Here is a 10,760-nt window from a genome sequence, read left to right on the forward strand (position 1 = left end):
TTTTATACTGACAGCCCCAGGGAATGGCATCTCGTGCATCCTCATCTATAGGGTTATGAACAGAAAATGCCAGTAATCCAGGAAACACCACATAGATTCACATAAATAACACCGTGATAAGTGCTATGTAAAAAACTATGGTAGATACATGAAGTCAAAAGAGTAAAAGCATCCAGCACCTTGAAGGAGACACTAATGCCTATCAGCAATAGACTCAAATGATCTCTGGACTCTCACCTGTGTTTAACCAAATTTTCCCCAAATAACAGCCTTGTTAAACCCCAGCAACAGTTTACCCTCTAATACACGCTCTCTCTGGAGTCTCTATCCTGGTCAGGGGGATGTGCTAGGTGCTGTAACAGGTCTTTTATGTGATTTTGTCTTTGTACAGTACGTCCTTCCCTGCTTTCCCTTCTGTCTCCGTCCACAGGCTGAGACAGGCTGAGGGGAGTCTTAAAAGAGAGATTCCTTCTGACACACACATCTGTCTTTGAATTCCTCTAGCTCCAGAGCTTCCACCACTGACCAGATCTTGGAAGACATTTCCACAGAATAGCCGTTCTTATGGCATACATGAAGTTCTAACAACGTAACACTAGATCTTCAGGTGATGCCACTCAGTATTGCACTACTGACTTCCATGGAGATATGCTGAGTTACACCAGCTGAAGATCTGTCCCATGGTGTAAATGTTCCTGTGTTTAGTTTCGTACTATGCACCGATGCTTATCCCTTCCTGAGCTACACGGAAGAATTCCTCCCTTTCCTTCATGCTGATGCAGATTATTATGCTGTAGGATCTCTCAAACCCTGTCCATTATACAGTTAAAGCCAATCTAGTTATAGGTGTGTTTAATCAATGTATGCATGCCCTAAAGTATAGCATGTAACCTAAAGCCTCATGTACAGAATGCAGCACGTTTGTGCCCAGCATGGATTAAACATGGTAAAATCTGCAGTGTTTTTGGAAATGAATTGTGTTGTTAAGTATGTTCTTGACTCATTGGGTGAAATTCTGGCCCCAATGAAGTCAATGGCAAAACTCTCATTGACTTCAATGGAGCCAGCATTTCACCCTGGTGTACGTCACAAGGTCTCAGTTCAGCAAAGCTCTTAAGTCCCATTGAAGTCTATTACTCATTTGGGACCTTCAACTGAGAATTATCTTGCTAGCCATCTGGATACTTTTCCTATTACAACCACTGGACTATTTTTTCCCCAGAGTGTAACATAATAATTTGTATTCTGTTAACACTTCCAGACTTTTTTTTCCCTAACATTACCGATCTCAAACCCCTTTCTCCCACTTTACAGTGATGTGCAGGATTATCATTCCCCATTTACATTTACCCAGGTTAAACATCCTTTTACTCAGTAAAAGGATGTTTTATATTATTTATATATTGTCTATATAAAACAATAATAATAAACTTATTAGTGACGGTTGGGCTTGAGCACAGTAAAAAAAGCTACATTTTCTTCCCTATGGGAGTATTCTGTTAATCTTTGGGAAAGAGATGGAGAAACAGACAGATGGAGAGAATGAAACAGGTTACAAGTTCAACTGGTATTATCTGAAATATTAAATAACTTTAGTATCACAGCTCTTTGGTTGTAATTTTGTTCAAAAGAAAAGATGTGATATGATCATTCCTTTTTTCAACAACAATTGATCAAGAAAAGTGAATGATTTCTTTCTCCTGTTTGTTCCTCTACGTCTCTTGAGAATGTTTGCTTTGCAGATTCTTTCAGTTGAGATTATGGGCCCACTCCTAATCAGTTAGAGGATGCATTTGTCTGTTTCTGAGGGGACCAATGTGGAAGATAAAAAATAAGACTATTACTTTCCACATTCATCTGAAAGAATGGAACCTGTGTTTCCATAAACACTACTATAAGATCAGCTTCTTAATTAAAAACACCTCAAAGTTAAACGTCTTATTATATTATTTTACGAAAATTGCAGAAAGTGACTTCTCTAAGTGGATTTGTTAAATTTCCAGGAACACAACAATCTGTATCAGATAACGCTTTCAGATACATAGACTGTACAATAATAATAATTGTAATGGTTAGATAAAATCTCCAAGCAAGGTTAAACATATCTGTGATTAAAAATATCATATTATATTCATGTTCATTTAGCAATGCTTCAAACTAACAAGAGATAAAACAATTTCTAGACATCCACTGTACTGTATTTTTAATCAATGATCAGTAAGAAAGCAGCCCTACAGGAAACAGAAGAGAATAAATTTTGCCCTTGATCTTCACTTGAACAGACTGTCAGGGTTTGCATTATAAATCTTGGGCCCAGTTGTCCTCCTCCTCCCTGCTCAAACCACTCACCCCTGTAGGATGCAAGCCACTACCATTGAAATCAATGGGAGTTACGTGTACCTTGCCAAGATAGAATTGATTCCCCTGTGTTTTAGAGGTTTATAACTTGGTCATTAACACTTATTTCACAATGGAACTTGGTTTACAATTATGCAGATTAAGGACGACTTATTTTTCCTAGGAAAAATGTAATTAATATTATTTTTCTTGATAGATGCTTGATTGACAGAAATGGAAGCATGGGAGGTGCTCCCAGTAAACATCTGCAAAGCCACCTCATTATCATTCAAATCCCTCCTTAAAACTCTCTTTTGCTGTGATGCCTGCAGAAATCTTGGCAACCATTAAGCAGCTAGACACTACTGCCTATCATGCTCATTGGCTCATTGTTGCATTGTACTTCCCCCCTCTGTCTGTCTGTCTCCATCTGTTGTCTCTCTAGGGCAGGGACTGTCTTTTTTGTTCTGTTTATACAGCACCTAGCAAACTATGGGATCCTGATCTATAGTGTGGCTCCTAGACAATGCCACATTATAAATAATTACTAATTATAACAATAAAACAATAATAAATGTATAATAAATAGAAAATCAAGAAAAATCTGATCTTACAAATTTCTAGCCCAGTTTTGTAGATCCCAAAGTTTGTGAAGTTTCTGGTGTTTTTCCAGATCAAACACAACCTTTTGAGATTCAGCCTCACTAATAACAGCACACAATGAAATACTTGCTCTGAAATATCTCAAATAACCATTCGCAAAGCAGTAAACAATGAATGAATTTCTGAATTAAAGTGTGTTTACAGTTAGAAAAATGACTATATAAAAATGCCACTTTCTTACAGATCTTTTCCCTATGTATAGTCAGAGCAATATATGCTTATATTGGCTCTGATTCTGTAAAAGCACAGATGCACAGGCTTAATTTATAGCTGTGTGAAATAGTGTTAAGATTACAATTATGGTCTAAGGACATGCTTAGATGTTTGGCCGAATTGGTGCCTTAAATAATATACATTTTCCCCCCACTTCTGCTAGCTCTGCAGTTACACCAATAGGAGAGTCAACTGGTGTCTATTCTGGCTTGTGCATCATTGACAGAACTGGTAATTTAGACACTGTGCGCGCACACACATTCGTATGGTTTTTAAATGATTTTAGTTAAACCATCGTATGGACATTCTTAAATCAGTTTGAAAATGGACTCTATTAATTCCTCATCCATTTAAGAGTGTCCACACATAAATTTGTACCAGTTTAATTAAACTGGTTTAAAAAAACCACATGGGTGTAAGTTTGTGTGTAGACAAAGCCTACATCTCCGCTACAGGGCCAAATTCTTCCCTCAGTTAGCACCTGAGCCAAAGCTCATTGAAGTCACTGAAGTTTCAATGACTTCACAGGATTTTGGATCAACGCAAATCCCTCAGTCAATTACCTCAGCAGACTGCATGGGGCAGCAAGCTGACTCACCCCTGGCCTGCAGTCATGTGGCTTCTGTTAGCTGCTGTACGTGGTCTGTACTTTCAGACCTGATCCAAAGCCTGCTGAGTCAATTGCTCTGGATCAGACACCATCCCTTCAGTGAAGAAAGTGAGGAAGCTGAGAGCCAGGAGACACTAAACCACCGTTGTTTCATTAGGACTCATGGGGAGCAACCACTAGCTTAAAAAGCTAGGGATTGTTTCTTTAAAAAAATATTTTCCCTCCATTAGAGCTTGGCACAAAGTGGCACTTCAGATTTACCAGAAGGTGTACGACAAAGCCTACACCACTAAGGGTACTGAGGTCTCCACTCCTCTGGATTTTTAGGAGAACTGTCCCTGGAAATACTTGTGGAATACTGCTATCTATTGTTCTGCCCATGGCCTGGCTGCTGGTCTGGAAATGGAGATTTCTCAAACCCCTGTCCTTCTTCCTTACAACTCTCTGTCTGTTTGAGTTGTTCTTTTCACACAAATCAGTCTGCTTTAGGGACAAGCCCGTGCTGCACAATGTCAGATCCAGGATTCCCATCTGAATTCTGAAGAACTCAAAGATTGCAGGGATTTGGATCTGAGGTTCTGTTTTTATTTCTGTTTCCATCCCATACAAAAAGAACTATAACTATAACTACGTACATATCTAGTGTCCCTGTCACTGTACATCTAGGTGTCAAACCACAAATCCAGGTCTGGGTTAGTATTTCAAACTCTGCCTCCCAAAGCTCAAGTGTGTTCAACTGTGTGGTTCGGTGCTAAGTCCATTTCTAGTGCACAATCCTTTCATATATAGAATCATAGAAACATATCATAGAATAGCAAGGTTGGAAGGGACCTCAGGAGGTCATCTAGTCCAACGCCCTGCTCAAAACAGGACCAGTCCCCAACTAAATCATCCAAAGTTAAACCATGGCATGGACATTCTTAAATCAGTTGGAAAATGGATTATATTAATTACATTAGATGACTGGAAGGGACCTCTAGTGGTCATCAAATCCACCCTCCCTGTGCTGAGGCAGGACAAAGTAAGCCTAGACCCTCCCTGACAGGTGTTTGTCCAACCTGGTCTTAAAAACCTCCAGTGACAGAGATTCCACAACCTCCCTTGGAAGCCTATTCTAGATCTTAACTACCCTTATAGTTAGAAAGTTTTTTGTATTATCCAACCTAAATCTCCCTCGCTGCAGATTAAGCCCATTACTTCTTGTCCTACTTTCAGCGGACATGGAGAACAGTTGATCACTGTCCTCTTTATAACAGCACTTAATATATCTGAGACTGTTATAAAGTCCCCCCCCGCCCGCCAGTCTTCTTTTCTCAAGACTAAAAATATGCAGTCTTTTTAACCTCTCCTCACAGAGCAGCTTTTCTAAACCCTTTATCTTTTTTGTTGCTCTCCTCTGGACACTTTCCAATTTGTCCACATCTTTCTTAAAGAGTGGTGCTCAGAATTGGACACAGTACTCAGCTGAGGCCACACCAAGGCTGAGTGGAGTGGGACAGTTACCTCCCAAGTCTTACCTACAACACTCCTGTTAATGAACCCCAGAATGATATTAGCCTTTGTAGCAATTGTATCACATTGTTGACTCATATTCAATTTGTGATCCACACTCCGACTCTCACAGACTTTTCAGCACCTAACCAGTTATCCACCATTTTGTAGTTGTGCATTTGATTTTTCCTTCTGAAGTGAAGTACATATTCCAGCACAACCTGCCGACCCACTCCCACGGAAGAAGAGAAGGAAGGCTACTCAGCAGCTAAACTTCTCAGACTCTCCGAATAGCTCCTCCCTAGGCCTTCCTGAGAAGGTGCATGTAAAATTAATCCATGCTCATGGAGACTTGGCAGGTAGACACTAATTTGGGGCGGAAACTGGAGTAGATGAATATTTCCCACATACACCACAATGCCCAGGGCCTCTGAAAAAGAATACACAGAGAAGTTCTAATGGAGAGAAGGAAGGAAGAAAGAACTTGGGAGAGGCACTCTTAGCAGGGCCATGGTAGATCAGTCTCACAAAGCTAGGAAGAAGGAGGCAGGGAGAGAAAGGCCTGAGTCAGGAAAGGAAAGGTCTCTCTCAGCTGGGGGAAATCACAAGAAGAAAGGGATGGGGCATTAGGGCGAACGAGAGGGAAGTCTCTCACTCAGCATGGGGAGAGCAAGCAAGAAATGGTGAAAGGCCTTCATTAGTTGATGCAGAAAGGAGGGATGAAAGAAGAAGAGGAGTGGAGAGAGGAAAATGAGGAAGAGAAAGGAAAGCCTGACTCAGGGAGAGAGGACTGGAGGAGGAAAGGCCTTACTTAGCTCAGGAGACCCCTCAGCTGATGTGGAAGGAGGGGAAAAGTGAAGAGATGGAGGAAAGGTTTCACTCACCTCTAGGGCTGAGAGGGACTGGGAAAGGCTCAGCAGTGAGGTGGTTAATAGGCCGTACTTGGCTGCCTCACCAGGAATGGCCGTGACACTGAACTGGGAACTTGGGGAAGGAGTTGGCGGCTTATTAAAGCTGCCGGACCCCGGCTGAACCCCACGACTACACGCTAGGATTGCTGTGTGCCCTGTGATAACTCACAGCTGCTGATAAAGTCCACTGGTAATGGCTTTTTGCTAATGAGAAAAGTGCCGCTGATTATGACAAATAGCCTTGGACCAACAGGCTAAGCTGCTACATAGGCTCCCAATTGTCAGTCTGGGTGATTTTTGCATTTCATTATTTTTTTCCTGACGTCCTAGCTCCTTCTATCCTTAACATACTCCCAGAGCCGTATGTCACAATTTTAATAACACTTCTTTATCTCAATTTTTCCCCCTCTCCATGGGAGCTGGAAACAAAAGGTTGTTACAGAAATAATGGTTAACCTCGCTTGTGTGCTGCAGCAAAAGAAATCCTACAGCTAGTGTTCAAGAATTAAAAATGTGTAAGTAGCCACATGGAGCCCATTCAGTCCCTAACAACAGACTTTTTAAAATTCCTGTTCCTATTATTATTTTAAACCCTTTCATATATACAGTTCCAAAGCCTGCCATGTCCCCATTCTCTTCCCAAATGACATAGCTATATCATGGATTTTAAGGAAAGAGAACTATAACTTGGTGGATGCTGAAACTGCCTCACTGCTTGGAGTACCTTTAGCAATAGCAGTATTATTTTACAAGGAGGCAAGGAAGCGCCTCGGGGATTCTGAGTGAACCTGACCATCTTCTTTGCACATGGCTAAAAAATGTCTGGTGTAAAAAATTTTTTTAAAAAAACTGAAGGCCAAAGTCTGTTGTGTGAGGGTAAATGAGGGCTCTGTGTTTACAAAGGGGGGGTTAGTAAAAATGCTGGGTTTCTGCATTAATTCTTTAACATTACAAAACATTGGCAAAAAGTTCACAAAGTTCTGCCAGGATTATGTGTCGTTAGGATTCCTCAAAAGAGCTGCTTTCTCTTCAGGACACAGTTACTATGTACAACATACGCAATCCAAAAGGTCAGATTCCACTGCAGGTTACATACATACAACTCCCAGCCTGATTGCAGTGCTACCTAGTGCATGGTGTCCTACCTCTACTATTTTGGCACAGACTGTTGACTGCTCTGGGTTGTGCTGGCCTGTAATGGGCAAAAGGAGCTGAAAACGTGGCCAGGGGTATCCTGACCTTAGAAGTGTCTCTAACCACACTCCGTTTTCCTTTGTGCACGGACAGCAGGGAGGAAGGAATGTTGCATGCAAGCCCCTGCATTGGCTCTATGGCACTGCAGGATCATCACTGGTGTGATCATCACTGGTGTGATCTTCTCCAGTCTACTCACACTTGTAAAGTTAAGGACATGCACATTCCGATCTTCATTTAACAGCCGGGAAACTGAGGCATACAGAGACTTACGTGATGTGTCCAAAGACACATAGGAAGTTCATTGAAGAGCCAGGACTTGAACCACACCGCTTGAGTCCTAGTCCAGTGCCTTAAATCATAAGACCATTTTCCCCATCCATCATTTCCATTTAATTTTATTTTATGAATTACTGTATAAGAACAACATTTCCTTTTCAAATGTTTCAGCTACACTAGACCAGCTATGTTTAAACCAGCTGAGCTTGCAACATGGTTAAAGATGACCTACAAAAGTAAAAGAAAATTTAATTTAAGGCTTAAGATATGTAAAATAAGTAGGGCTGTCAATTAATTGTAGTTAACTGAAGCGATTAACTCAAAACAAATTAACTCAATTAAAAAAATTAATTGCCATTCATCACAGTTCTAATCTCACTGTTAAACAATAATAGAACACCAATTTAAATTTATTATAAATATTTTGGATGTTTTTCGACATTTTCAAATATATTGATTTCAATTACAACACAGAATACAAAGTGTACAGTGATCGGTTTATATTGTGTTTTATTACAAATATTTGCACTGTAAAAAAGATAAACAAAAGAAATAGTATTTTTCAATTCAAGTACTGTAGTGCAATCCCATTTTCATGAAAGTGCAACTTACGAATGTAGAATTTTTTTTACATAACTGTACTCAAAACAATGAAAAACTTTAGAGCCAAGTCCACTTAGTCCTACTTCTTGTTCAGCCAATCGCTAAAACAAACAAGTTTGTTTACTTTTACGGGAGATAATGCTCCTGCTTTTTATTTATAATGTCACCTGAAAGTGAGAACAGGTGTTCACATGGCACTGTTGTAGATGGCATTGCAAGGTATTTACGTGCCAGATATGCTAAACATTCGTATGCCCCTTCATGCATCGACTTGTGGATTACAGTGCAAGTCTTTGTGTGAGCACTCTACACTTTGTCTTCTGGGTTGTAATTGAAATCAACATATTTGAAAATTTAGAAAACGATCCAAAAATATTTATAAACAAATGTAAATTGGTATTCTATTATTGTTTAACAGTGCTATTAAAACTGCGATTAATCGCAATTAATTTTTCTAATCATTTGACAGCTCTAAAAATAAGGCCTAAAGGTTATTTTGTTTTCCCTGCTTTTTTATTTTTCTTTTTTTAACTGTAGAGATATTTGGAATTTTAAGTCTGGTCTTCCCTGATTTTGCTTGCAGCTTCTTGGAAGCCTCAGCTGAGGTCTATGAGCTTTGCTAAATGAAGGCCAGGGATGATGGATCTTTAAATAAGACCCATCCTCCCTCCACTCCCAAGGGTTTCCGAGTAGTTTGAGTTAGAGAAATGTTAACAAAGCCAAATTTAAGAACAGATTGTTTAAAACACTCTGAATTAAAATAACTTCCCTTATCAATTAGTCAGGTTTTGTTTGCTTTATGTCTCTCACACCAAATACCTTCTAGTTTGCCAGTTGTCCACAGAGTCTTCTAGGGAAACCCAGTAGATAGCAACCAAATTTCTAATGTCAAAAAAAAAAAATATCAGAAAAAAACACCACCACATTTTTTGGAAAAATAAAATAAGTTCCAAGGCTCCTTTCTAGAGTTCTTGGTCTCCTTGATACTATGCAGCTTGGCTGACTGAATGTGACAGCTGTAGTTAAGGCTGCAAAACAGTTTCATTTATGTGTTTTATTAAAAGTTCTATACTCCGCAACACATGAGCATGAGGCTCTCGGTGCACTCTTTAAAAGGCACTCACCATTACTCGTGTGAGTAGTCCCATTGGCTTTGAAGGGACTATTTGTATAAGTAAAGTGAAGCATATGTTTAAGTATTTGCAGGATCAGACCCTGAAAATTAAAAGAATATTAATTACCCAGGCAGTAATGTATATATTGCAAATATTTAATTTATACCGAAAAGTGGAACCCCTCGCTAAGTCCTTCTCCCACCACTCTCCAGACTATTTTCTTATCCTCTTAACTGTCTTGAAAGATCACTTTTTGTGCTGTGGTTTCTATAATTTATCCTAAAGTGTATTTTTGGGGAAAGTCTGAGGAAACTTTCTTTAGTCATTTTTGAGATGTACAACTATAAATATATTTGTCAAGTGTGTTATGCATCCCTGCTCCACTGTCGGTCCACAGAGGATAGCAGCCTACTACTGCTGCCAGCCTATGGAATTAGGGTCTGCACATGCACCATTGAAGTCAACAGGAGTTTTGTATTCACACCAGTGGGAGCAGGATTGGGGTCTTCATCTTTTAGCTCAAATGATTGAGGTCTGTGCATTGATGCTGAAGGCCTTGGGTTCAAACCTTTCTGACAAGCCAGCTGTTACAAAAGGGTGAAAAAAAAAAAATCACATTTTTGACACAGAAAACTCAAAAATTGCCAACTTTTAGGGCCTGATCCAAAAGCCACTGAAATCAATGGAGAGTGTCCCGTTGACTTAATGGGATTTTGATCAGGCCCTTAAACCTTAAGTCTGCCCTGACTTGCCGTCAGCTTGTTGCTTGGATTATGCATGAAAAAGACTGCAATCCATGCCATGAAACACACACACACACACACACACTTCTCCACAAATGCTACTTTATCCCAGGAAAGGGAGCAAATAGTGAGGAAGAAAAATGGCAGATCCCATGATTTTAGGGTCTTTCCATGAGTTTTGCTGTATTACACAACATTCTGCTAATGTACAGATTTCAGTTATTTAAAAAGTTGTATTGGGCCAGGTTCTAATATCTAAGTACAACCTTATTCCTTGAGATGGTCCATTGGTTTCAAGTACCTTACTCTCAGAGTAGTCCCATTATATGAATACAAAATCCCTGTTGAACCTTCTTACCTAACCTCTGTCTACCTCTCTCAATTTAAACTTTAGTCTTCTTTCAGGCCTTTTGGATGTCTGGAAAATGCCTTTTGGATGTCTGGAATGGATGTTACTGTACAAATAAATAGCAGCAACAGAGAAAAAAAGTTTCTCTGAGTTAGAGAGATTGTAATGGTTCTACCAATATTTCACATCATGGGCCAGATTCTGTCACTCTTATTCATGTAGCGTTTACTAAAGTCAATGAACCAATCAAAT

The sequence above is a fragment of the Natator depressus genome, chromosome 4 (assembly GCF_965152275.1).
Source record: "Natator depressus isolate rNatDep1 chromosome 4, rNatDep2.hap1, whole genome shotgun sequence".
Lineage (NCBI taxonomy): Eukaryota > Metazoa > Chordata > Testudines > Cheloniidae > Natator > Natator depressus.